Source organism: Silene latifolia, chromosome X (assembly GCF_048544455.1).
Source record: "Silene latifolia isolate original U9 population chromosome X, ASM4854445v1, whole genome shotgun sequence".
Classification (NCBI taxonomy): Eukaryota; Viridiplantae; Streptophyta; class Magnoliopsida; order Caryophyllales; family Caryophyllaceae; genus Silene; species Silene latifolia.
In genome coordinates, this window is record NC_133537.1 from 307,839,811 (window position 1) to 307,863,856 (window position 24,046).

General features: G+C 38.5%; 1 long non-coding RNA gene and 1 pseudogene across 1 annotated transcript; one reads left to right on the plus strand and one right to left on the minus strand.

The window, feature by feature from the left end:
• The first annotated feature begins 602 nt into the window (after nucleotides 1-602).
• On the plus strand, nucleotides 603-7,427 carry LOC141617381 (uncharacterized). Its single transcript, XR_012531103.1, has 3 exons — nucleotides 603-971; nucleotides 5,210-5,294; nucleotides 6,786-7,427. It is a non-coding gene; the product is annotated as an uncharacterized LOC141617381 (long non-coding RNA).
• A 1,109-nt stretch (nucleotides 7,428-8,536) lies between these two features.
• LOC141620478 (coronatine-insensitive protein 1-like) lies at nucleotides 8,537-15,104 on the minus strand (annotated as a pseudogene).
• Nucleotides 15,105-24,046: the final 8,942 nt, after the last annotated feature.

Here is a 24,046-nt window from a genome sequence, read left to right on the forward strand (position 1 = left end):
ATATAAATATTTTTTAATAATAGGTGGATCGGTGGGTGCTAGGTGGTTATGATGTAAAATCCATCCCCGCCCCATCTACGGCGGGCGGGTTTAATTTTTGTAACCGTATCCGCCTCACCACCCTTGAAAGCTTTACCCGTACCCGCCCCGGTTTGGGCGGATACGAGGTGGTAGCCACTCACTTATACCCGCCCTGCTGACATCCCTAATTGTAGTTATTAATTGATTTTGTTTTGTTCAAATGAATGCTCTTATGTGGCGGATGAGAACTGATCTCTCAACTTCATGCTTGAAGTAAGAGAGTTCTTACCACTTAAACTAACTCTTATTCTCAGTTATAATTGAAATATTAGGATTTTTCTAAAATGTGGCAAATGAACACATGTTAAGTAATTATTTAGGCATAGGTTAAGTGGTTAACCCTATATGTTTCTAGTTTGTAGAAGAATGTAATAACATTATGCATTCTCAAATTATTTTTGTGCTAAGAGGAATAGCTAGTAGCATCGTGCATTATATCTATATCTATCTATACCCCTTACTAAAATATGGGTAAGACACCTTACTGTTCATAATCTATACCCCTTACTAAAATATGGGTAAGACACCTTACTGTTCATAATGAACAGTAATGACAAGCATCACTTAGCTCGTTTTTGGCTCAAAACACTGCGTTTTGGCTAACAAACCCTCTTTTTGTCCCGCTGTGTTCCTAACAGCCACACATCCCCGATCTGCAATTCCTTCCCCTATTTCCCTGGTTCCCTATCCCCTCTCTTTCCTCTCACTTCGTCTTCTTTTCACAAATTTCTCCCCTTCCTATTTTCTCTCATTTGAGATCAATTCTTGACAACAACTTGCATCCTTCTTCCCCTTTCCTTTGTTTACGTCACCTAATCAGCTATCACTTTGTCGCCGTCATCATATCATAGCCTGATCACCGCTACATTCAACTCCCTTGCTTTTATTTTGTGAGTATCCATTGCCATCCATTTACTTAATTTTATTTTGGGTTTGTGGATTGTCACAGCAACGAGCAAGTAACGGTACATGTTCTGTGTTGGTCTGAATCAAGTTTGCCTTGATTTATATTTTGATTATTATACAACTTTTTGTCGGAGATAGAATAATAAAGCATGAAGGATCAGGAATGACAAAGGTATCTAGATTATTTAAAAATATTGTAAAGCCTTAGCTGATGGCCTGGGTTTGTGATGGAGTCAAATTCAATGGAGCAGAAATTTCGTATGATTTTAGGTCTAGTTTTATTGATGTGGAGAGTGCTTTGTACTGAGTTCCGACTTCCGATCCATCTTCACTCACCAACCCCTTATTTTAAGTAGGTTATTGCCTTTGTTAGGATTGAAGCTGTGAAGGTGATTTTCTGTTTTGTTTGGTTTGTGATTTGATCTAATAGATTGAGAAAACGATTTTTTGTCGTGATTTTGTTGCTGTTAATAGTGTGCTCCCTTTGTCTCGGTCATTTGTTTACTTTTTATATTATCTGTGAGGACTGAGGAGTATTTTAATCAGAGGTAAACAAAATGATTGAGACGGAGGGAGTAATTGACTCTTGGTTGGATGGAACTATTTGGTGCAGTAGCATGTTTTGGCTGTTGAGAATTTAATTGAATTATTTCTTGGTTAGTGAGGAGTGCATAGTTTTTTGAAGGCTGTGATTTGAATGAATGCGGCTGTGGAAATGGATGGACAAATAACATAATACTAGCTACGTAGTATTCAGGTGAAGTGGTGGTGGCTATGGTATTCATCGTTCGAGTGGGGTTTTATGGAATGACATATCTGCTAGGCTTTGTGAGTTTATCACGTGTGTAGTGTATTTGTTCAAAGACTCATACTTTAGGCCTATTATAGATAAAAGGATATGGTGGGAAGAGAGAGGGGAGAAAAGGTGGGGTGGAGGATTTCATTTGTTTTCTTAGTGAGTTGTCTTAGAGCTAACGTATCTACGCCTTATCTCGAGAAATATGGCCACTTACGGAATTTGAGATGTTGTTAGTTGTTACCATGATGCGTGGACGGTGAGGTCAGAGTTCTAACTTGAGGTAAAGCAACGCTCTCTTAATTATAGTCACGTTACTCTGTTAGCATTTGTTCGGAGCAACCATGGTTATGTACTTATGTGAATCACTTAGTATACCTCCACGGTGTGTTCTTCACAGTTCAACAACTGCTAATCATTTGAATTCCTTGCTCGAGTCTACGTACCTGAAATTTTTTTTACTGCCTTTTGCCAACGAATGGAACCCCTCTGAGAACGAGTGTGATGTTGATATGAACATATTTAATGGTTTTAGTAATTTTATTCAATCTTAATCGGTTTTAGGGTTCACATTGGAGATTAGGGTTCACGGTGGAGATGTCATTATCGGAGCAGCCTCCCAACAACTATTTCCAATTGGTTAAAATGGTTGGCTCCTAATCAGCTAATTAACACACTAATTAGAGAATTGTATGTATAAAGCAGTGTTGCTTCGACACTTCTATCAGGTGCCGCGTCGAGTGTCGACACGACACTTCGACGGATACGACACTTAGGACGCCTGGGATACTGCAATTTTAGACACGACTCTCGACACTGCCAATGGTAGTGATAAACTGTTGGTTTGAAATTATGAGGAAGAATTAAGATGATGAATATTTGCATAATAGAAAGATGAAGATGAAAAGACTTCTTTCTTTGAGTGAGCAGCAATAGAAAAAGTAGGTGGAAAGGTTTATAGGGAGTGAAGAAAGTTGAGTAATTGACAGGTGTAGGGCGGATGCTACTAGACAGGCAATTAATGTTTATTTCTTTTTCAATGCTAAAGGCAAGTGGATAAATGGGTTTGTCTTATTACTTACAATTTGTTCACTATTACTTCCTCAATAATTAAACAGTCCTATATATTTGAATTATTTTAATTTGACTGCAATTTTCAAGTATAATAAAATATTCATTCGGAGAAAGGTGTCGTATGGGTGTCTCTAAAACTGGTCAAGATACTTCGTTGACCGTATCAGAGTGTCTAAGAAATTCTCATATGAAGTGTCCGACACCCCGACACGTGTCTGACACGACACTTGTCTGGAGAGTCGAAGTAACACAGGTATAAAGCATAATTTGTCGCTTTAATGTGTTGTCTTCTATTTCCTTAAACTCATTAATCATATACGAGTAGTATAATATAATTTTTTAGACCTAGGGATAGGAATGTGTTGTTAATTAGCGACTTACTTCTGCTGATAGCTAGCATAAAATTGTCTCTGAATAATAATGAAGTTGTTGTGGGAATTAAGAGTCATAGACAGCTTGAATGTAATGCAACTTGGGGACTCAATAAGTATAGAATTTGATTATATGCTATCAATCGTCTCAAACACATGGATTGTAGTTTTTCTTTACGCTTTGAGGAGAGGGGAGTTGGAGGGACAAATAGAGTAGGAAAAAAGGAAAGAGGGGAAGGAAAAGGAGGTGGAGTTTGGCTTGAGAAAAAGAGACTAGGTTAGCTCAATGTATAAACAGTGGCCAACCAGTGGGCTATGGGAAGAGGAAAGGGGCATGGCATATTGTTGAAGTAGGAGGGATAAGGACAGAGAGAAAGGGGAAGAGACAAGTGGGACTGAATAAATGACAGGTAATCCAGGTGAGCTATGGAAAGAGAGGATGACGTTTGATCAAAGAAAAGGGGGGAAGGGTTGGATGAGGAGGATAAGGTGAAGGGAGTGAGAGGAATGCGAGGGTGTGAGGGGAGCCGAGTGTATAACCACCACCAGTTTGACTACAGGAAGAGGAAGGGGCATGACATATTGAAGGATAGGGGGATGGAGGGAGAGTACTAGGGGGAAGGGTTGGATGAAAGAGGAGGGAGAGGGGGAGGGACAGAGGAGAAAAAGGGAAAGAGAGAGGAATGAAGGGAAGCTAAAGGGGGAAGCTCAATGGGTGAGTTCAGGAAAGAGAGGATGACATATTGATCAAATTAGAAGGATAGTGGGATGGAGGAAGAGTAGAAGGGGGGAGGGTGTAAGGAAGCTGAGTGTATAACCAGTGGGCTACTAATGGAATAAGGGAAGAGGGACGGGCATGACATGTGAGGGAAGGGCACGAGAGGGAGTTTAGTGTATAACCAGTAGTCTACCAATGGGATAAGAGGGGGGGAGGGAGGGAGGGACGTTTTATGAGTTTCTTCTTTTTTTAAGGTGTCCTAGCACAGGAGTGTTTGTAAGGGAAGTAGGTCTATTCTTACCAGATTCATGCTAATCATTTCTACATTTTTCGCCGTTGTGCCTTTTCCTTAACTTGATTTCTGTTCAGGACTTACGAAACTGTGTAGATTGCTAAAATATATAAGGTCTGGTTTAATATCAAAAGTTGGGTGAAAGTATATGGATATTTATGTACAAGGGCTTAAGGGTTCTATTCCTTTGTAGCTATGATAACATGTGCGTGACAAATAATTTGATAAAATGGACTTGCAAGGATACCAGATAGCATAAAAATCTTTAATTTTCTCTCGGATCTGGGTGTTGTTGGTTATGCATTTCCCTTACCCCTCCTCTTTATTTCTTTTTTGAATTATAGGGATAATTAGCCGGGAAGCGATGTCTTAGTTGAATAAACTTAACATGTATCGGTACTGGATGTTGCCCCCTTGATGTCACTGTGGCTAGGGCACCTACTGCAACAATACTTCCTCTATATCGCAACAGACTGGTTGTTCCATTTTTGTGTAGGCTATGCTTTTGGAATACATGATAGTTAGTGTTGATGGTTGACACCAACACATCTTGCAATAATGATTAGAGTATGCGACGTGCACGAGTTTTTAAAACGGATTTGTAATGCACGAAGGTTTAGTGACAATAAGGTGCTTGTTAATTGTTAATTTTTAATACTTTCTCTTATCCATCATTTTCAAGTATAATTATCACGTTCGACGTTGAAAGTACTACCAGTGGCAGAGCCGACCTTAAATATGTAATATTGTAGAGTAACTTGGAATTAATAGGAAACAATTTAACTAAATATTCTCTAAGCTTAAGAAAATTATGAAGACGAAATTTGCTTCTAGAGATTAAACTTAAGTCTACCATGTTCGAATTTCATTGTATATGTCATTGTCTTGCTAGATTATGCGTTTACTTGAGTAGCATGACCATTTCCTGATGTTTATTATTCAATATATGGAGATTCTGTTGTCTTTGTTAGGTTTGTGCTAATGTGGTTGAGGGACATCAGCAGGGGAGACTGGTCAGCGGAAGTTCGCCTGCAGCGAATGGTTTCGATTATTCCGGTAATTGTTTGCTCCTTTTTCTTCAATTTATCATCATTTAGTTTCTCCAATTATCATGTTCTTTTGATTTGTTAACATGAGGTGCAAAGAAGTTTTGATGAATCTTCAAGGACTTCAACCAACAAAGTTCTATACAATCTCAAGCATGTCAATATCCCGAAAAGGAATTACCTTTGCAAGAAGAGACTACTCATTACTGCCTATTCCTATTCCTATTTTTCTTGTTTTTTTAACTTTTTCGCATAAAACTTAGGAGAGTTACATACGATCAAGTGGAAGGGAAATCTTTTTTTTTTTTTTTTATATTTGCGAGTTAATTTGTTGAGGGTCGGAATATCATACCCTGCCCGAAATATCAATTACTTTGTTAATATTTCAATCAACTCTTTGTCATCTTTCTTCCTATCTCATTCTATCCTTTAGTATCTAAAGCTATCTAGCCAACTCAGTGGGTTATGACTTATGATCGAAACACAAGGTGGGTTCATCAATGGTGGAATGGGTGATTTGGGAGGACAACAGTTTTATTTGGCCAAATATGAAAGTGGTTTTCAGTTGTTCTCAAGAGTTCTGCATTTTTATCAATATGGGTGACTATTCTTTGTACTTCACTAGGGGACAAGTTGCATATTGTTTTAGTACCCCTACCACCCTAAAAAAAGGGAACAAGTAAGATCATCATGCAGTCATGTATATTTTTCTCATATCAAGGACATGCCTGATCTTATTGTGAGTTTTAACTGTCCAGTGTACTGTTTTGGGGGAAGGAATTCTAATCCCAATCTATTAAATTTATTTCTAGGGGATTAATCATTCTAAAAGTACAAATTTAATTATCTTTGCCTTAGGGTATTATCTATTAAGGTAATAGTAAAGCTTCTTAGAAAGTGTAAATCCTTTGTTTACCTTTGATTGGCTATAACCGCAGTTATGAGAGGTACAGTAATTGAATACTCTCCCCGAGTCAATCCTTTGTTTACCTTTGATTAAATACCCTTCATAGAGAATAAAAATATAAACCATATAAACCGATGATTGGGAGGAAGGGAATAGTTTTTATAAGAATTTTTCTACTTTAGTTTGTCAATTCACTTGAGTTCGACTTGGCAATATTATTTGGTAATTGTTTTCCCTTTTACCTTGATACGCTGGTTCTTTTCATCTTGGTATATGCTGTTTTCTCCTCCACTTTTTTTCGTGTGGCCAATCTAGCGATTATTCATCTTATATTCTTCGGTGAACACCTTCCTCTGTCAGAGAATATAATTAAGTTGGCGTGTAAAGAATAATAGTATTGAGGTTTAAATTTCTCAATCGGTGAAATATTGTTTGTACTTGTGATGAGATTTGTGAATTAAAAAAACTCTCATTATATGCTTTTTGTGAGATTTACTAATCAAAGTTGTGCCACATTCTTTCGGTGAGAATTACCTATTTCTAGCTTTTTTTGCCGGAAGTTTAGCTTGGGTTGGGTGACTTTATTTCCTGCAGGTATGTGCAAAGCTTTCAGACTGGTCAGAAATATTTGGATTCTTTCAACGTGTTTAAGTTTCAAATTATGGAGCTGGTTTCCTCAGATGAATCCCATTCCCGACCTCTCTGAACTATGGGCTCCATCTACTTTGCCCATGATGCATTACTCCGCGCGAGACTGAATCAGACTTCAACAGACGCAGTAGCATTCTTGTTCTATGATATATGGACATTCATATGAGCAATTCAGGCACTCAGTTATGCAGATAGGATGCAATTTCCAAATCTCTTTATATTGAAGGGCACATTAAAATTGTGGGAGAGAATTTATTCTCCAATTGTTGCCTACTGCTGCAGGATTTCGTCCGCTTCCTGATAAAATTGAAAGATGACATCTTACTCTTTTTTAAGCTCTTTATTTCTGTAAGTTCCCAGTTGAGATTTTGGCAAAGCCGAATGAAATAGCACATCAGAAAGAGATTGATGTGTTTGTTTCCAGTTTCTGTAAATATAGATCTTAGTTTTTAACCTCTTCTGACCATGTATTTCCAATATTTCCACTTTTTTTTTTTTTTTTTTTTTTGACAGTGGTAAAAAGATTGCCAGTTACAGGCCTGTTAATATTTCCACTTTTTGTTATTCTTTCCTATTTTGTTGTTCTTTCCTGTGTATACTAAGGCTCAATCATTTCATTTACATTTGTTAATTGATAGAAGTATTTGATACATAGAAGATGAACTTTGGACCATATCTCATGTCCAGACATCTTGATAATAGAAATATCAAGAAATTTTCAAGTAATGGTAGAAATTTTCCATTGTCCCCTAGCTTGATAAGAACTTCGGTTAGGCAAGCATCTAAGTCATAATCGTGTCGCCAAATTTCTTATTGTAACAGATCTCCAATAAAAGCGTTTGTTTTCTAATATATGCTCATACATCATCATTCAATTAAGGTGTTTTTCTCCGTAAAAAAAATAAATAAAAACAAAATTAAGGTGTTTTCTTATGCGAGCATTGAGGTCATAATTGTTTGTCTAATGCGTGCTTATACATCATTATTCAAAGCGTTTTTCTATTACGACTCGGTACACTAGGAGCTTCAAACTATTTATGGTGTCGTGGATTACTTACCTCCTTCAAACTCTTTAAGTCGCTACTAAATTCGAACTGGTCAAATATATACACCAAGAAGACAACAAATCGTAATAAAACTATCTTGGGGTCGATACAACAACTAGTATGCTGAAATGTATGTTCAATGGTAGTGCATCAGCTACTTGATAATTAAACACTTAAATTTGGAGAAAACATCAAGTCCATGCTTCTAGGGAAGGTTGGAGAAAGCAGATCTGGGGCTTCTTCGGTTATCAAATGGGCGCCCTAAGTTACAAAAACTCGAGATTAGACCTTGTATATTTTCTGGGAACAAGCATTGGCAATGTTTGCAACAAGATTTGTTTCCCTCAAGTCGTTGTGGGTGCGGGGATATTTGTCATCGAATCGAGTGCGAGGATTTCCTGAGAATGGCTCGTCCGTATTGGAATATTGAACACGTCCCTGGAGAAGCGTATGAGATTGATGGCATCACAGAAGGCCAACTTGATAATGAGTACCATCTATGCATATTATTCATTGGCTGGCCAAAAAACAGACCACCCACCGCCGTCGTACCATTACTTCTTCCACAAATCTAAAATTGCATGTTATCAACTCCATCTCCTAAACCTTGTTGTCATCATTATTGTAAAATTTAAGTGGAGATGGAGTTGATAACATGCAATTTTAGATTTGTGGAAGAAGTAATGGTACGACTGTGGGTGGGTGGTCTGTTCTTTGGCCAGCCAATGAATAATATGCATAGATGGTACTCATTACTGGTTGGCCTTTTGTGATGCCATCAATCTCATACGCTTCTCCAGGGACGTGTTCAATATTCCAATACGGACAAGCCATTCTCAGGAAATCCTCAGTACCTCGATTCGATGACAAATATCCCTGCACCCACGACGACTTGAGGGAAACAAATCTTGTTGCAGCGATTGCCAATGCTTGTTCGGTAAATATACAAGGTCTAATCTTGAGTTTTTGTAACTTAGGGCAGCCATTTGATAACTGAAGAAGCCCTGCATCTGTTTCTCCAACCTTCCCTAGAAGCATGGACTTGATGTTTTCTCCAAATTGGCCAATGTACCCGAGACCTGTATCTGTAAGACCTCCGTGTCCAATTTTACTGCAAACCTTGTTATGTTTCGACAACCTTGTAAGACGGCTCGAATTCCATTATAAAGCGGCAGGTCTTCACACATTTCTCCATCAACCAGAACAAGGCGGAAGTCATTTAAGTTGCTCAGGTTTTCCCCAACACGTTCAAGAGCTTCATTAGTGACATTGGTCATAAAGATGGCCAGATACTCAAGCTTCCTACATCCCTCGGCTATAGCTTTCAATCCCCTTTGGGATAGACCTGGCCCTTCTACATTTTCCTCATTTACGCCTTCATGTTCAATGCGTAATTTTTTCAATCTCGTACAACTTAGAGCTAATACTTCCAGCCCTTGGTCCCCAATAACAGTTGTGGTCTGTTCAAGAAAATAAATATTACTAAGAACATAGGTTGTTTAGTGTTAATGTATATTCAAGAATGCCAATTCAATCAGATACCTTTAGAATCTCTAGATTACGGCATCTACTCAAGAGCTCAGAGTGGCCTTCACTGTTAAGTGAAGCGTAGAGAAGATCCAGTTGTAGTAAGGAATGTGCAACCGGGACAACCATTGGCAGATGGACTCTCTCCATGTACATGATACTGAGTGATTGGATTAGAACAGGAAATGAGAAATTAGTATAATTCTCGTCGTTAGAGAATAGACCCCCGCAGAACTCTTGAAGCGAAGGAGTTGTCCGAAAAAAGTTGACCAAACGAATGAGGTCAGTGTCCCCGATTTTGACTGACTTTAAGGGACAATTCTTGGCAAGAAGCTCCAGGTATGTTACATTGATATCCTCGATAGAAGTCGCATAGAAGCATAATGTTTCAAGTACCCGGTTGTTGTTCAATGCCAAGTCTCGTAACCATTCTCCATTTGGGTTCAAGATATAACTACCTTCCAACACAAGTGTAACCAAATTCCTAGTCACAAAAGATGAAATGTCTTACTATATATATATATATATATTCATAAAGCACAAATTAAACTGTGCTAGGGAGGGTATCAATGAATATGGGTGATTGGAGGACAGTTATAATAGCTGTAAAATTCTGCAGGAAAAAGCTTAACATTTTGGATATTTTCCATGACAGAAACAACTGCAAAATGTTTTTGATTATAGAATGTAAATTACGATTTGCAGGACATTATGATGACGAGTTTTACATCAACGTTATATTCTAATGATTTTCATCATTTGCTATGTCAACAAATTCCTAGCACCGTACCATATAATGTTGATATCGAGTTTTACAAAAGTTATACTATTGTTTTAGAACTACACTGTGCAAAAACTATGAATTCGTTGGAGTCGATTGGAGTTTGGGTGATTAGTTTCAGATTATTGTATTTGCAACTAATTCAGATTCCAAGTCACAATACTAATTCCAAGTCAGATTATAGATAGAACACTCTGTCCGGGTTAGTTTTCTTCTCTCGTAGTTATTGAGGTAACGTGTAAGGAGGAGACGACTCTAATTCGCCAATCACCCCTCTCTCGGGTTCGCACTTGGACACTAGCTATCCCTACCAACCCCCCTCTCGGGTTCGAAGGTCGGTATCCTTAATTTAATACCCGATTACCCCAAAAACATGCATATTCCCAAGGTATCCTAACATTAACTAAGGTCATTAGGCCCACATCAAATTCCGGGTCATCCCACTCCCTCTCTCGAGGGTCGATTTCAAACCCAAGACTAAAGGTGTCCTCCTTTGGCTCTCCCTCTCGGTATCAACCAAAGTTGACAATTAGGCTTAAGCAAGGTAACCAAATCCCCAACCTAATTGGTTCTCACCAATGGACAAGGATTAAGAATTAACATTACCCACAAATAAACCATCAAAAATAGTCAATCCTCTAGTCAACCTTACTCATTTCCCCAACAACTAATTAAAATAGGATTTAATAAAGTAACTTATACATGTCGGGGTTAAATCGGATCCTAGTGAAAATACTTCTCACTAATCATTACTAATCTAACACTAAATACATTTATAATTACTCTAATCATGAAATTAAACAAAATAAAGTAATAAATATTAAAACTTTAATCTAATTTAATGACTAATAAACATAAATAAATTAATACTAAGCATACTAGGAGTAATAAAGACTAAAACTTTGGTTAATTAAAGTGCTTAAACTAATTAAAAACATAACAATAATTAAATGACAATAAGAGAAAGGGAGAGAAAAAATTATACCAATGTATTTAAATGGAAGTAAAATGGATCTTCATACAATTATTGTGAATGTAAAGAAAATATGGGTTTTTGATTTATTGAAGAACTAGATCTAGAATATTCTCTAACTTGTAACGCAACCCTATTCTTTCTACTCCTACTCAGCTACTCTCTGGTTCTCGCCTACTTGTCTGCTCAGAATAAAAGACACCCCAAAATCAAGCTGCTCTCCCCCTCTTTTGCTTTTCACCACCTTCCGTCTTTTGTTCAAATTTTCAAGTGCAAAGTGGGCCAAAAGGAATTGTCATCATTGGTATAAAGCCCACATGATAATAACCGGATGTTAGCTTGAAGAAATTAAATGGACTGCCGAGTAAATGGCCCACACACATGTATGATGCAATGTTGTAATTGACGGTTCAAGTCTTTATCCGGCTCATTTTGATTTCGTCTTTCTTTAATCCGTCTTGACCCGATTTTCTTACTCGGACTTGTTACCTACAAAAGTGAAAGACGAAAGCAGTACCAAAATACTAACAAATAAAATGAAATAACATTATTTAAAACTAATCGACTAATATACTATTTGACACTAAAATGGGTGAATAAAGCCGACTCGGGTTATTTATTCCGACTAAATAAGAGATAAAATATGGGTTTAAATTACGTAAAATATTGAGTTATCAATCCTTATCTTTGTCTTCGAAATGTATTTATTCTAAAGTTACAACATCAAACAAGCAAAACACCTATTATTTGCTACAAGGATTAAGGAAGAAATGGATTTTGTCGTACAAAGAAAAGAATAAAGATCCTTTTCTTTGTCTTCGAAATGTATTCATTCTAAAGATACAACATCAAACAAGCAAAACACCTATTGCTTGCTACAAGAATTAAGGAAGAAATGGATTTTGTCATACAAAGAGAAGAATAAAGATCCTTATCTTTGTCTTCGAAATGCATTCATTCTAAAGTTACAACATCAAACAAGCAAAACACCTATTGCTTGCTACAAGGATTAAGGAAGCTAAGAAATGGATTTTGTCGTACAAAGAAAAGAATAAAGATCCTTATCTTCGAAATGTACTCATTCTAAAGATACAACATCAAACAAGCAAAACACTTATTGCTTGCTACAAGGATTAAGGAAGAAATTGATTTTGTCATACAAAGAAAAGAATAAAGATCCATATTTTTGTCTTCAAAATATATTCATTCTAAAGATACAACATCAAACAAGCAAAAGACCTATTGCTTGCTACAAGGATTAAGGATTAATAGCAATAGGTGCAAGTTGGTAGTTAGGAATTTAACTGCACATATTTTTCATTTAAGGATTAAGTGGTGACATCATCTACTAGTTTAAAGTTATTAAACAAGAAAATGTTAAAACGGTGCCCCTTAGTAAAACCTTTGCAAAATAAAGTATATTCAAACAACACATTATTCGTTAACAACTCGCATGATTCTACGGATGCATAATTGTAAAGTTGTCTTGTGAGCCGTATTAGTATGGTGTTGAGGGGGACATTTTTAGCAAACTGACGGCCTCTACTATTTATTTATAATATTATATATTTGACGAAGGTGTAGGAAAGTGTTAGGCACCTGAACCGCCCATCAAACTGACAGCCTCTACTATTTATTTATAATATTATATATTTGACGAAAATAAGACAGAGAAAAGAAAGTAACAAACTTTATACATTTATTTACAAGGACAAGTTAAATAGGTTAGTTTATATACAACTAGTATATTGGTGTCCGGCTTCGCTCGGGCTACACCATTAATTTTTTTTTCATTAAATAAAATTATTTAAAGTTGCATAACCCATAAATTTATCATTAATATATTTTTTATAACATATCCTAAAATTACGATGAAATAAATTTTGAGACAAATTCAATACTCCCGCTATTAATATTTTACTCTTATTAACGAAACAATAGTAATAACATTTCACTACTTGTCCGTAATCATTGTTACTTTCACTACTTCCGCCGTAATTTTTGTTACAGTCACTACTGCCGCATTAATATTGATAATTTTAGTACTCCCGCCGTAATTATTGTTACTTTCACTATTGTCGCATATATATATATATATATATATATATATATATATATATATATATATATATATATATATATATATATATAAAAAGGCGAGATCTCGTGAGTTTGGTTCTTATGGTGAGTTTGTGCTCACAAATCTCAGCCCTTGGATGAAAGGAAAACAGATGGCTCTGATTAAAATCTAATAATTCTCATCCTCTGCCAATTCGAGACCTTCGTGCTCCATACCCGCACGCCACCATAATTCATTCCCTGCATCTCAATCGACACGCGAGCAGCAGCCGCTCCTCGATCTCCTTCAATCTACGTCCTTCACGAGCAGCCACCATCGCCGTTCAATCACCGTCGACCCCACCTTACTCAAAACACCGTGGCCAGCCGTCCTACATCAGCACCTTAACTCGGAATCAAAACCGAGTGTGAAATCAACCACCATCAACTCACCCCAGATAAAATTACGATTTTGGTAATAAAGGTAAATTACCGCAGTGCATTACCACAATCAATATAGGTGTAGGGTCTGTTTTGGTAAAAATTTACCGATTAATTGATTTGAATTGTGGGTTAAAGCGATCGATCTAAGGCCAACGAACTAAATAAAAGCAACGATATGAACGAATAAAAAAGTAACGAAATAAGAGATTGACACGAGGAATTTTGGTGACGCGGAAAACCCGATGTGGGAACAACCGCGGGGGGAGACGGAATCCCACCAACTTTGCACTATAATCGAGACGGAGTTATGCTAGCAAGGAAATACAAGACTTATTTGCTAGCTAATTATTGCTAAGAGTAGACGGAATATTGAGTAGTAAAGTGTGTTGAAGTATTGTGTATGGAATGAGATGATCCTCTTGCTTTGCTCTTCCCTCGCTTTATATAGTTGTAGAGGCTAGGTTTAGAGTCCAAAAAACTTCCCTCCTATTTTGCTGTTGTGTACTTGGTCAACCCCACAAGAATAGGAAATGTTTGTTGATTTCTTCACGTGGGCTTTGACAAAGTAAATACCCCACTTGTGTTTATTTGCCATCTTGATCCTATGGCTCTCAATATGCCACGTCACCGGTCCTCTTTAATTGCTCTCCTCCAATCAATGTCGGCCACGTCATAGGTAATAAAAAATGTAGTTTTTTATCCCTAACAATTGCCCCCAATTTTCCTTCTCAGCCTCAAGAAGAGGAGGGAAATTAGTCTTTCTGGTTCTGGATGCTACGTTGTCTGATATGTAGCTCTGTTTCTGCTTTATTTGCTGAACTGCTGCTGCTTGACTTGTTGCTGCTGTTTCTTGACTTCTCACCTTCTTCCAGGATCTGTTAAGCCTAAGGCTACACTTGCTGCGGTTCTGGCTCTGAGGGAGAAAAACGTCTTTGAAGATGCCTCAAGTCGGCGAGAAGAGAAAAGCGGCCCGCCCTACGCTCGTATCCGTGCAAAAAAAAGAGATATGCCTCTAGTTCAACCAAGGAGCAAGTTCCCATTGAGGTCACTCTTCTTGCTACGAAGCCTCTTATTCCTGGATTTGTTCCATCTCGTGGCTTTACCTCTGCTTCTACGCATCCCCTGCTTCTGAATCCAACCCTGCTTCTGAGGCTTCTGCCTCTGCGTCCCCTGCTTCTGGGGTTTCTGTCTCTGCGTCCCCTGCTTCTGGGGGTCCCTCCGAAGTAGGACTCAGATTCCCAGAAGATTTTGGCTGGTCGAGATCTACATGAGACCTGAGTCTGCTTGGTCGGATGCTGTTTCCTGCTCATAGGTTTGCTGAGAAGAGAAAGGCAGATCTTGGTTCTGCATATGGATCCAGCGCCAGAAAGAGGGCCTACTCCTGATTTGGCCACAGAGTCTGTTCTCGTTGAGATTACTCCAATTGCAACCATGCCCCCAATCTGTGGGCCTGCTCCACCATTTGGGTGTGTTTTCGCTTACGGAAATGCTTCATTTCGGATATACTACGGCATCTTGTTCTCCTCTCTTTGAGTTTCCTGGAGCTTTTGGCAAGTTCAGATTCTCGAGAGATTTAAGTTTCTATGATGTTGAGGGTCGCACTTTTGATGCTAAGATTCGCCTCTCACGGGCTCTGGATACCGAAGCTTCTCTAGCCTTCAAGGTGCGAGTCTTTGGAATTTGGAGCGAAGAGAGAAAGCTGGCTGCAGAATTTCCTGTGGGTCTGAACCTGGAAGTGCTATCTGGTCTGGAGGGGGAAGGTGCTCCTGTTGACGCGCCAGATGCCAAGGAAGAAGTGACTTCTGCTGCTCCTGGTATTCAAACTACTGTCTCTGAGTTTGTTCCTGTTTCTAGGTCTAACTCCGCATCTGGATCCCACGCTGCTGGTGAATGATAAATCCAGCTCATGGATGCTAGGTCTAGCCTCCTCCTTACTCTCTTTGTTGCGGCCCGGTCGGCATATGTGCTTCTGGTGCTGAGAACCTCTGTCAAAACTTGCTTACGCAGTTTATATGCAGCTGGTACCTGAGAAATGTTAGTAATGCAACCTAGGTGTGATTACCTACTAATGTATGATCTAGCGATCTAGCCTATGTAGACACGTTATGAACTTATATGTCATGAATGCAATGTTTATCAATGTGTCATGAGAATGATCAAGTTTGAGCGTGTGCTGCAAGTGTTCTATCGTTTGCTTTGTATCTTGTCGTTTCTGGCGTACTTTGATTTGTGCATGCACGTCGTTTGTTTGGCCATCGCTGTTTGGATGCTGGCTAAGGGGTCTAGTATGCCCACTCGTTCAGAGGAGCCAGGCTTGCGTGGGTGCTAATGCATCGCGGGAGGCTGGTGGTCCCGGTTGTACGTGCTTAGCCACGGACACACGCCTTCTGTAGTGAATACAGACTCTGCCAGATTAGTTTGCGTTTTATTCACTTAGCCATTGTTTGAAAGACATTAAAAAGGGAACTTCTTTACTTAAAATACTTAAAGTTTTTTATTAACTTAAGAAACTTTCAGAATCAGGAAATATCAGGGTCAGAATACATGTAGGGTCATTTCAGAACCAGAAAATGTTGAGATTGAAATACGCGCAGGAAATTTTCAGAACCAGAAAATGTTGAACTTAAAATATATGCAGAAAATTTTCAGAACCAGAAAATGTTGAACTCAGAATATATGCAGAAAATTTTCAGAACCAGAAAATGTTAAATTCAGAATAGATGCAAAAGGTTTTCAGAACCATAAAAATATTCAGAGCCAGAGAATGTTCAAAGCAAAATCTAGAACCTAGCTATGTTGTATCTGGTAGGCTGAGTACCCAGTTGCTGACCATGCTGGTGGCTGACATGTGCGTGCCTCTGACAGGCGTCGCACCTTTTTGCAAATTCTACAGCATCTTTGCGCACTCTGGGCTAAAAGTATCTCTACCTCAGTACTTTATTGGACAGGCTCCTGCCCCCTGCATGGTTTCCACATTCTCCACTGTGGAGAGCATGCAAAACAGCCTGAGACTCTTCCCGATCCAGGCATCTGAGGTAGGGTCCAACGAGGGATTTTCCTCCTTTTTATCTGTTGGCAGAGTGTCATTCTGCAGCCAGTCCAGGTACGATTTCCTCCAGTCTGGAGTATCTTCTTCACTTCTGTTGTTGCACAACACTCCTGCTTCCTGCTTATGTTTTAGTATCGCTGGCTCCAGCACGTGGACAATTGGTATTGTGGAGATGGCTCCTGCTTTGAAGGTTGCCCCCAAGGTGGCTAACACATCTGCTTCTGCGTTCTGGTCTCTGGGATTTGTTCAATGTTGAACTTGGCAAATCTGAGGGTCAGCTCCTTTGATATATCTAGGTATGCCATCATCCTGGAGGTGTCTGATTTTCAGATCCAGAGCTAGCTTCAGACCCAGGATCAAGGCCTAATATTCTGCTTCGTTGTTTGTGGCCTTGAATTCACATCGTATAGCCTGGACTATGTGATCTCCCTGGGTGATTTGAGGACCAATCCTACTCCTGCTCCTCTTGCGTTGGAGGCTTCGTCCACATGTAGCTCCTAGACTTGTTCTCCTTTGTCTTCATCCAGATTCAGAATGTCCTGCTCTGCCTGGGTCTGGTCCCTGCAGTTATCAGAGACTTAATGACGTAGTGTATTGGATGTTGTGACCCCTCATACTCTCGTACTAGCACTGCACTTGCTGTTGCTTCTGTGACTGACATATACAGGAATAGTGGCTCATCTGGCTCTGGTTTCGACATGAGTGGCGGAGTGCTGAGATAATGTTTCAATTCCTTAAATGCTTTTCTCATATCCTTTGTCCACTCAAATATTTGAATCTTCTCTTGGGGGTAGGTCTGTGTCGTCATTCCCTTCTGTGCTTCCAGACACCTTATTCTCGCTTCTGCTGTAGGGTCCTGGTCTTTCGTTCCTCTTTTCTACTAGAGCTTTTCTGGATACTGGGTCTGAATCATAGATGCTTCTTATTGGTGCAGAGTCTTCCTCCAATCTCATGACAGCAATCGCCTTTGATTGTACCTCCTCAAACGTAGTGCATGGATGCATGGTCAGGTCCTTGTATAGCTCTGAATCCTGGTGCAGTCCTCGGCGGAAGGCTTGTATAGCGGTTGCTATATCACATCTCGGGATTGCCACCTTCTCTTTGTTGAACCTGTTCAAGTAATCACGGGTGGACTCCTCGAACTCTTGCACTATCCGGTAGAGGTCACTGGTCTGCTTCTCCGGCTTTCTGCTGCTGGCAAACTGCTGGTTGAAGGCATTGACTAGGTCGGCGAAGCTGGATATGCTCTTGTTCGGCAGACCGACGAACCACTGCAGGGCTGCTCCTGACAAGGTTGATCCAAATCCTTTGCACATGCAAGCTTCCTTTAGAGATCCAGTTGCGGTTATCACCATCATTTTTTGTTTGTAGTGGTTGATATGGTCAAGTGGATCCGTGGTTCCATCATAGAGCGTCATGGCTGGAGGCACACATCCTTTAGGAACACCAATTAGGGCTATGTCATCCACGAATGAGGAGTGCGTAGTTGTCTCTTTCGCTTTCTCCAACGGACAGGCTACGCTGGTATCCTATACATCGGCTCCTCGGCTCCTGGTATTCTTTGCTCCGGTGAACTACTGCTCTGCAAGAGGGTTAGAAACAGGCGGAACAGAACCAGCAGGTGTGCCTCCTAGCCAGGGCACTCCAGAAAATTGGCCTGGTGCTGGGTGGCTGGTTACTGGTGTTGCACTGATTATAGATCCAGGTTGCCATCCTGGTGTCTGTTGTGGTCCTCTGATCCAGGCTCCACTGGTGAACCGGTTGCAGGATGGAACTACTGCGTTGACGACAGGTCCAGATTGCCATCCTGATGTCTGGTGCGCAGGGGTACCTGAAAAGGGTGGAAGGTTAGATCCTGACGGGGTGCTAAACAAAGCATTACTTGATGTCTGATGCAGACTGGACGGATTATCAAATGATAGGCATCCCAATCCTCTGGGCTCAATTGGTCCGCTGGGTGCTACTCCTGCAAGGTCCAGTCTGGTGACTAGTTCTGACGGGATTGATCGACCCGATCCTCCACCGCTGGTTCTGGTCGGAGCCTCTGGTGCTGATGCTGGTTTGGGCTGGACTGTTGTCACGATCTGAGCAATCAGGTTCTGGTTGTCCTTCCTCAGATCCTCAACGGCCCGACGCAGAGTGTCCATCCCCTGAATCATCACCTGCATCGGATCAAACACTGGGGATCCTCTGCTTCTGAGAACTTCTGCACCTGATCCCTCCTGGGTCGGGGCTCTGGATGCAGCTTCACCTCTGCTTGAAATTTGCTTTCCCTTTGGATCTGGTGGTGGTCGCGCTGCTTCCTTGGGTACTGCGACGGTTTCGGAGGCGGAAGCATGGTTTGGGTGACATCGTGAAATCATCGGTGGATCTTTGGAGGAGCGATCACTGATCCTGCAGACGCATGAGAAGGTCCTGCTGTAGACGCAGGAGAAGATCTGCTCGGAGGAAAGGGCGACATGCTCGTGCTCTTTGGATGGATTTCGGGCAGTTCCAGACATTGTGACGGCTGGTTCGGTTTTGCGAGATTTGACTATAGAAAATGATCACTATGCCCCACGGTGGGCGCCAAACTGTTTTGGTAAAAATTTACCGATTAATTGATTTGAATTGTGGGTTAAAGCGATCGATCTAAGGCCAACGAACTAAATAAAAGCAACGATATGAACGAATAAAAAAGTAACGAAATAAGAGATTGACACGAGGAATTTTGGTGACGTGGAAAACCCGATGTGGGAACAACCGCGGGGGGAGACGGAATCCCACCAACTTTGCACTATAATCGAGACGGAGTTATGCTAGCAAGGAAATACAAGACTTATTTGCTAGCTAATTATTGCTAAGAGTAGACGGAATATTGAGTAGTAAAGTGTGTTGAAGTATTGTGTATGGAATGAGATGATCCTCTTGCTTTGCTCTTCCCTCGCTTTATATAGTTGTAGAGGCTAGGTTTAGAGTCCAAAAAACTTCCCTCCTATTTTGCTGTTGTGTACTTGGTCAACCCCACAAGAATAGGAAATGTTTGTTGATTTCTTCACGTGGGCTTTGACAAAGTAAATACCCCACTTGTGTTTATTTGCCATCTTGATCCTATGGCTCTCAATATGCCACGTCACCGGTCCTCTTTAATTGCTCTCCTCCAATCAATGTCGGCCACGTCATAGGTAATAAAAAATGTAGTTTTTTTATCCCTAACAGGGTCCTGATGGTGTTCATTCTTAATCTGAAATTAGTTCAACGACTCAACAGCCTCATATTTACAAGAAACAGAAGTGTAAGGCATCCGATGAGCTTTCAATGCCGTTGCATGTTTTTTCAGCTATTGATGTTGACTAACCTTCTTTGCCTTTCTAATCCAGCATAGAAACTTGCTCCAAAAATTATTGCTTACTACTTAATGCTAAGGCAATCAGTTTGAACAAGGATTCTATTATTTGAGCTAACCTACTTAAAACATTCACAAATTTTCTGAACGCATTAATGGAAGTCGATCAAGACATTTTAACAAAAAAGTTGCGACTGCTATTTGAAGTAAGCAAGGAAGGAGAGATACCCCAATATCTCAGCAGTACTGTGTACGACTCAAAGAGGAGCACTTCTGATAAATCTAATGATCTTTATACAAAAGCATAAAGCATTGGGATTGTAAGACTAATCATCATAAACAATGGAAAAATAGGTCCAGTTTTAAATCTTCCATTTCCATATATTTCAAGAGTAAGTGTGGATTTATTTGGGATGGAGTCATTATTTTGTAATAGTAGTACAAAGGATAGAAGAGAAGAAGTAAAAAAAAAAGGATTTAATTTAAATTAATGTGATTAATTGATGGTGAAATAGTGGTAGTTCATGCGAGCATGTGTATAAGAGTGATTTTTCCGTATTAATAGTGAGTTACAATACAACTCGTACAATCATATTATACTGGAGTTTTGAGTGTCTTTGTTTTGTCAAGTACAAGCTTATTCAGGTAGTCTTCTCAATAATAACATCAGAGTAATATCACACTAACACAAGAATAACACCGTAATAACACCACAATAACACTAGATTAACATCGGAGTAACGTCACAATAACAATAGAATAATATCGGATTAACATTACAATAACACCAAAATAACAACAGAGTAACAACACAATAACACTAGAATAACGCGTGGTAAAAAAACAGAGCAAAAAAAAATCAAAGTAAAAAAAATCAGAGTAACACCGGAATAACAACACAATAACACTAGAATAACACGTGGAAAAAAAAATCAGAGTAATAAAAATCAAAGTAAAAAAACCAGTAAAACCGGAATAACAACACAATAACACTAGAATAACACGTGGTAAAAAAATTAAAGTAAAAAAAATCAGTAACAGTGGAATAACAACACAATAACACTAGAATAACACGCGGTAAAAAATCAAAGTAAAAAAAAAAAAAGTAACACTGGAATAACACGTAAAAAAAATAAGGGTAAGTTGTAACACAAAAAAACACAAGAATAACACTGGAATAACAGGGGTTAACACAAAAAAAAATAAAAAAAAAATTAAAGGTAAGATAATGAGAAAATTAGAGAAGTATGAGAACAAAAGAATAACAATACACTCGCCCACTTGTATTAATTTGTCTCTCTCATAAATTCAATTCCCAATTCATCTAATTAATTATTTTCTCTCTATCATCACCTCACTTTATTAAGTTGTCTTCCCTATTTTATCATTTTTATTCATTTCTAAAGCAAATCTAAAATTTCATTTCCCCATAAAATGAAAGCTACTTCATAAAAAGCTCCGTAAAACTTCATTCAGGCTCCGTTTAAGGTGAAACAAAAGCCTAAATTTATATTTTTTTTGAGCCTGACGTAATGGTGATATTTTCATATACCATTGAGTTTTAAAAATATTCAGTAATACTTGGTTGTGTTCGAAATATAGTTGTTTGTGTGTTTATTTCTTGTTAATTTTTTGTTGGATTTTGTTGTAAACTTTGGTTAGGTATGTTTCGACAACCTTGTAAGACGGCTCGAATTCCATTATCAAGCGGCAGGTCTTCACACATTTCTCCATCAACCAGAACAAGGCGGAAGTCATTTAAGTTGCTCAGGTTTTTCCCAACACGTTCAAGAGCTTCAGAGCACCCATATTGAAGAGGATGTACTCTTCCTCTTATTTCCCCTCTTACCCACTATTTTTTTGACACCTTACATTCTCTTTCATCCAACTCATTTTCCACTATCTTCATCCTCCTCCAACTCTTTTGCTATTTTTTTTCTCACATCAAAGAGGATCCTCTTTTACTTCCTCTTTCATATTTTAGTTACTTTTTAATAATAGTTGATATGTATGATGTATCCCTTTTTTTTATAACCATTGTTTACAAATTATTAAGGTTCATACTAAAAAAAAGATGGCATTATCAAATGAAATTAGTTAAAATTAAATTAAAAAATATACATAAATGAAATGCAAGAAATTTAAATGTCATTAGTAATGATACATATTTTAATCTTAAATTGATCCTTGAAACATAGTCCATATATATTCAACCAAATCGTTTTTTAAAGACGTATGCATTTGTTTATCATGTTGCGCTTCCCTTCTAGCCATAAAATTGTGTAAATTTCGCTCCTCATATATGCCCGGGGTAATGACAAATGAGTCCGTAGTAACATTGTTAGATGATTCAACTCAATTTCCATGTTGTTCTTGATCAACAAATTCATGCGGATAGTTATAGTTTAAATACTCATCTCATTCGTCTTCAACAATCATATTGTGCATAATTATACACGCCATCATGATTTTCCACAATAAATCAACGCTCCATGCCAAAGCTGGTTGTCGTATAATCGCCCATCGAGCTTGTACTACCCTAAAAGCTCACTCAACGTCCTTTCTAGCACTCTCTTGATGTTTAGTGAACAATTTTTGGATTAAATTAGTTGGAATTTTGCATTTAATGTGTAAATTGCTATAATGCAATTATACGGTAGATTTGGGTTGAATTAGTTAAGAATCTTGCATTAATAACGCATGTAAATTGTTTACGTACCATGCATATAAGGAAGTGGGGATGGAAAAAAACAAGAATTCCTCATGTAAAAGTACACAGCAAAATAGACAGCACCATGATAAAAGTACATTTTTTTAATGAAAATTATATAAAATATAATCCACATACACTAATTTTATAGGGTAGTGGGCACAAGGGCCTAGGTTGTACTTCCTCTAAAAATAGAGCAAGTCTTCCTCTTCCTCTTTCAAAGAGGATGTCAAAAATAATCCCACATTGAAGAGGATATCCTCTTGGAGGAGAGAGGGTACTAAGAGGATGCATCATCCTCTTTAATGTGGGTGCTCTCATTAGTGACAACAACAACAACAACAACAACAACAACATCAGAGCCTTAATCCCAAAATGATTTGGGGTCGGCTGACATGAATCATCCTTTCGAACCGTCCATGGGTGAACGCACGCCTCAAAATGCGAATAAAAAAAGGGAAGATGAAAAACAAAAAGGAAGAACGAAAATGTAATGGAAAGTCAAGGTAAACTTAGGAGTTTTAAAATCGAATTCCGGATTTCTTTTATAAAAACTTAAAATTTAAATCGAGAGAAAAATTAAAACGATTTTTAAAAACCGAAATAGAATTAAGGATCCGGAATGAACCAAGTAAAATCTATAAGAAAGTGGTTGGTAAAAAAGTATAATAAAGGAGAGAATAATAAATAATTTAATTTCTTTAAATTAAATAAAAAACACTAAATATGTCAAAAGACATCAAAAACTAAAAGATGACATCTTACTCTTTTTTAAGCTCTTTATTTCTGTAAGTTCCGAGATTTTGGCAAAGCCGAATGAAATAGCATGTATTGCTCATCAGAAAGAGATTGATGTGTTTGTTTCCAGTTTCTGTAAATATAGATCTTAGTTTTTAACCTCTTCTGACCATGTATTTCCAATATTTCCACTTTTTTTTTTTTTTTTTTTTTGACAGTGGTAAAAAGATTGCCAGTTACAGGCCTGTTAATATTTCCACTTTTTGTTATTCTTTCCTATTTTGTTGCTCTTTCCTGTGTATACTAAGGCTCAATCATTTCATTTACATTTGTTAATTGATAGAAGTATTTGATACATAGAAGATGAACTTTGGACCATATCTCATGTCCAGACATCTTGATAATAGAAATATCAAGAAATTTTCAAGTAATGGTAGAAATTTTCCATTGTCCCCTAGCTTGATAAGAACTTCGGTTAGGCAAGCATCTAAGTCATAATCGTGTCGCCAAATTTCTTATTGTAACAGATCTCCAATAAAAGCGTTTGTTTTCT